This window comes from Triticum aestivum, chromosome 7B (genome assembly GCF_018294505.1).
Source record: "Triticum aestivum cultivar Chinese Spring chromosome 7B, IWGSC CS RefSeq v2.1, whole genome shotgun sequence".
In the NCBI taxonomy this organism is placed as follows: Eukaryota; Viridiplantae; Streptophyta; class Magnoliopsida; order Poales; family Poaceae; genus Triticum; species Triticum aestivum.
In genome coordinates this window covers 66,032,808-66,037,748 of record NC_057813.1, presented here as the reverse complement: position 1 = coordinate 66,037,748, position 4,941 = coordinate 66,032,808, and the positions used below count along the sequence as shown (strand labels likewise).

General features: G+C 43.6%; 1 long non-coding RNA gene across 1 annotated transcript; it reads right to left on the bottom strand.

The window, feature by feature from the left end:
- Window positions 1-1,016: 1,016 nt before the first annotated feature.
- LOC123155454 (uncharacterized) lies at window positions 1,017-4,354 on the bottom strand. The gene is made up of 4 exons (XR_006477403.1): window positions 3,892-4,354; window positions 3,656-3,733; window positions 2,612-2,687; window positions 1,017-1,154 (listed from the first exon to the last, which is right to left on the bottom strand). It is a non-coding gene; the product is annotated as an uncharacterized lncRNA (long non-coding RNA).
- Window positions 4,355-4,941: the final 587 nt, after the last annotated feature.

The window sequence follows — 4,941 nt, the reverse complement described above, 5'->3', positions numbered from 1 at the left end:
GTGGAGAAGCGGCATTCATCTTTCTTTTTAGAATAAAAAGGGAGCTCCTCCTGGTCTCATCTCTCCTCTGACAAAAGGTACATAACTAAGTTAACTTGGTTGCAGCTGTGTGCCATACAAACAATCTATGCGTTGTTTTTGTCATAAAGATATTGGCACCTACGGAGAGCCGTTGGGGCTGACAAATAAAATGTACAAAGAAATAAAGTCTAGGCAGAGAAATACATGTATTACGTCCATGTTTGAAGTGAAAAATGAGAAAACTTGGACCAATGCCAATTATGTGACTGCATAAACAATAATCCAAGAAGAACTATCTTATAGGATTCTGGCAGGAAAAAAATACTATTCGGTTTTGAGCAACACACGACTCCATTTGGCAGCAAACCACCAATATATATTGTAATTCCACCAAAGGAGAATTTTGTTTTCTGAACAATGCTGTCCGAGTCATGAGCAACAATACACACCATCTGATCTACATTCGCATTCAAAGCAAGTTGTCTAAAACAAACATTACGCTCGATATAAATCTGAATGAGAAAATGATTAAGCCAGCTTTCTACAGCATCCAATTCCATATTTTAAGACAGTGCAAATCGGCCCAGTCTTCTTCAACACACAAAAACCTAATATTCTCACAAAAACAGAACAGATACGTGCTGGTGAACCATACAAAGTGATTACTCAATTAATGCGTGAACCACTTGGCGTGAACAAATCTCGGGAGCAATTATAAATCATCAAAGTGAATCCCAAGCTACTGCCATCAGGCACGCTGTGGCACAAGAACTGAAACCCCCACTCCCGAACACAACAGCGCCACCACCAAAATCGACCCCAAAACCAGCAGCGGCAAACACAGACGCCCCAACCACCAGATAGCCCCCGCCGCCCCCTTCCCACCAAAAAACTCCCACCTGCAATTCCCCACAGCCATACCCCATTACACAATCAACACAAGAATCAGAGCATCAGGGAGCAAAACCGAAGAGGAGCGAAACCAAAACCTTAGTTCGAGCGCAGGAAGGCGAGCAGACCAACGAAGCCCAGCAGCCAAAAGACGCCACCAACCAAGCAGACCGGAGAAGACCGACGCATCAGACGGAGCCCAACCACCGAAAGCTCCCCCTCCGCAAGAAGACCGCCGTAACCTAACACATGGTTAACGGGAAATTAGATAAAACTGCTTTAAGCATTGACAACACTAACAACTCATAAGCCTCTACTAATATTTTCTACTCGGTTACTTCTTGCATTTTTCCAAAAAAATGGAACATTTTCTCACGAATGCTTATGAAGAAAATTAAAGTAGTTTACTTGCTTTTCTCTAGCATCCGCTTCTATAAGGTAGACCTGTATTCATAGAGGAAATATAGCAAGATGGCAATGACAGGCGAGACATACGGCTCACAAATGTATTATGAATTGAAGCCATTAAAAATGTAAATAAATATAAAACCAAGCACTGATATGAACATACAGAAGTTATATAGTTCCAATAGCTGAAGTAAAGTCATGTGTAAAACAAAACACACTGTAAATCTGATTAGTTTCAGGTTTTCCAAAGTAAAAATGCTTGAGGTCATGTTCATGGTCATATACTCGATTTACCAAATAGCTTCAGATCAGTTACCTAACATTGCCAACTGCCAAGAGAGAGAGAAAAGATAGAAATTATGCAACATGCTTGCTCCAGCCACACGCCGCAGAGACGTGCACTGAAGAGGGCATCGTTGGCCTTGGAGTGTCGCACCACTGGACGCAGGGGCTCGATGCTGTCTCTCGCAGCAATTTCGTGTTCAGGCCAAGGAACACCACCACCGTGCAGCCATGCCGCGGGGAGCCGCCCCGATGCTGCCGACTACACCGCGAGGGTGCACTTCCGCCGCCATAAAGCAGGACGGTGCAGGGGTCACGTATGTGTTTGGGGGTGTGAAGGAGGTCGCGAGCGGTGGCCTGAGGAAGCTCCTGGTCGCGGCTACCGGTGGACGGGGGCTGACCACCGGGAAGGCGGGAATACTAGCCGCCTCTCACGATGTGCGTTCCCTTGGTCTGGTGAAGAACAACACGAGGCTGGGTCAACCGCGTTTTTCTTTTTAACGAAGCGTGAACCAGGAGGCGTGACCATCATTTCCTCACACTAACCAACAGGGCCCACACGCTGCCCAAAGCCCCCGATGCACCACGGGCCAGTAAATCCTGGGAGCTTAGTAACTGTAAAGATGTCTATCCTCCAAATAATTTCCTTTTCGAAAAAAAAAATCCTCCAAATAATTTATCAGAAAGAGCTTGATTTTAAATCTACTTCACCAATGATACATCTGAATCCATTAAGACAACAGAAGGGTATGGAAGATGATTTCAACATGTTTTTAGTATTGATTACGAAGAGAAAATAGTTATTCATCCTCTAATTATGTACATGCCATGCCAAAAATGAAACTTAAACTAAGATGTGGCTGCTAATCCTTCTAGTGTACATCTGCTAAAGAAAGCATTTAGTATGTGGCTCATGCAAAGTGTGCACCATCTGAATGGGAAACTGCTACAAAAATGATTTGTTGTCAAAACAATTCATAAGGCATCTCTCTAAGCTCAAACTACTCACCTTATGTAGTTGGAATGGGGAATAGCAGGCAATTAGAAATTCAGGAATACACAAACGGCCGCCAATCAAGGGAATTCTGAAATTGATAAGAGAATATCAAATATGTAATTGTGTATAAAACCGAAAGGGTGCCTTCTGAAATGCCAACTGAAAGTCACCCACTGATGTTGAGAAGAATTTATAATGAGGCAGTTTATGAGTGTGGTTTTGTGTAGATTGAGCTACACGGTACCCGTTATCTTAGCCATCCATTTTGGCATCAAGATCCGTGTAGGCACATTTATAATTTTTGTTTCTCTCAAACGAAACAACGTATAAACTTCAAACTTTGCAGGACAACGAAACATTCTAATTAATACGTGGGAAAAAACTTTCAAATTTGTTCATGCATTTAAAATGCTAAAATTTATTTTTTTAATAAAAAAAATCCTCATTTTGTATATTTATGTTGGTCCAAAAAATCTGAAAGTTTTTTCACACATTGAAGTTGTAAAGTTTGTTTGATCTGTAAAGTTTGAAGTCCATATATTCTTTCATTTGAGAGAAACAAAAAAGAGAAATCTGCTTGTTACAAGTTAGTTGAAGAGTACGGATCTCAAAGCAATGTTGAAGGGCTGAAGATAAGAGGTTCCATGTAGGACGAGCTACAAAGGAAATTTGCGTTTATAATGTAGAGTTTGATCCTTTACCCAAAAATAAGGAAAACTATTGATCTGCGTTCAGTTGACTCTACATTTTACCAATTCAATACATGCATGCTCTTATGTTTCAGCCCTGATATCTGTTACTGCACTAACTTCGCTATATATCCAGTTAACTTTCTGAATTACTTAAACCAGTTCAAAGACAAACATGTACATTGCATATGAAAATCGCTGAAAGCCTACAGTACACCTTCTGTGAGTGCATGTTTTTGCTAATCTTTCTTTATGTTAACCAGTTTACCACAAGAATGATATAATTTTCTCAATTGTTCTAACTATTGCAAAATTGATATGTTTGGATAGGTGAAGAATTTATGACAAAAAGGGCCAGCATACTTACATCCTGCATCAAGCAACATGAAAGAAATCAATTGATGGCTGTGTGTAACGATCGATGCAGACGCGGGGGGTCATCCTCCTTTTCAATAAAAAACATCAAGCAACAAGCAAGAAATCAAGAGCTGCTCAAGCTGAACTCCAAATCAGCCACTTCTGTGCAGTTTTCTTCAACCAGAAGTTCAATCATAATTAAATGAACAGAAAGAAGCTTGATAAAACCTCATGAAGGAAGTGTACCTCGCACTGGTGTGGTAATGACAAATCTCCACCACGAACTTGACAGGGAGCTCGAGGAAGCCCTGGAACTCCGACCCCACTACACCCAACACACCACAACCAACCTCCCCATGGCCGCGAGCTTCTGCAATTCCCGCCCATCTACCTTCTCCCAATGCCGTACCTCTTCTTCCCCACGCAACAGCCGCACAAAATTTTCCGTCGCCGCTGCTCGAAGTCTTCTGCAAAGGGAACACATCAACGTTATTGTAGCCATTGGTGAGAGAGAGAGAGAGAGAAGCACCTGGCAATTGACTCCACCTCCGACTTCCGGTGTCATGACCTGGTCCAAGGCGTCGGGGTCGTCCTTCCACCGTTGCTCATGCTCCTACTGGAATTCGGGGTAGCGGAATCGGTGGGTCGACTGCCTATTGAGGAGAATGGGGCAACAAATTACCTCGGAGTTGCTATCGGATCTGACAGGGGGTAGTGGCAAGGGAAGCAGCTCCCCTGACGTACGTTACACGCCGTTGGGGACACTAGCATGTGGGGCTGATTCACAGCGAGCCCACCTGTCAATCGCCGAACGGCACCCCGCCGCACGGCAGAGGATCCGCGTCCAGTGGCAAGGAGCTATTGTGGGGAAGAAGAAGCCCGGTGGCGGCTGGGGCCGAGTGGCGGGCGGAAACCCTAGCACGAAGAGAGGCCGAGAGAGAAAAAAAGCCGAAAGACAGATCGAGAGGCACTCGCGTGACAGAAACAAACCGACTATAAGCTACACGTGTCCACTTTCTATTTTAGCAACAGGCCTCATGCTTACAAATGGGCCCGTATACGACCATCCCAGCCCCGAGCCACCACAAGCCTCCAATTCGTAATAGTTTCATTTCTTGCTCTTTTGTTTTTGAGCGTAGGAACTTCAATTATGAAGCTCGCAATCTCGTCAAATTTGCTTGTAACCTACATATAGGTAGACATGTGTGGTTGGGCACTCCCCATGACCCCAATCTTGTACCTATGACAATGGCTTCTGAATAAATAAAGCAGGCGAGATTTCTCAAAAAAAAAAAA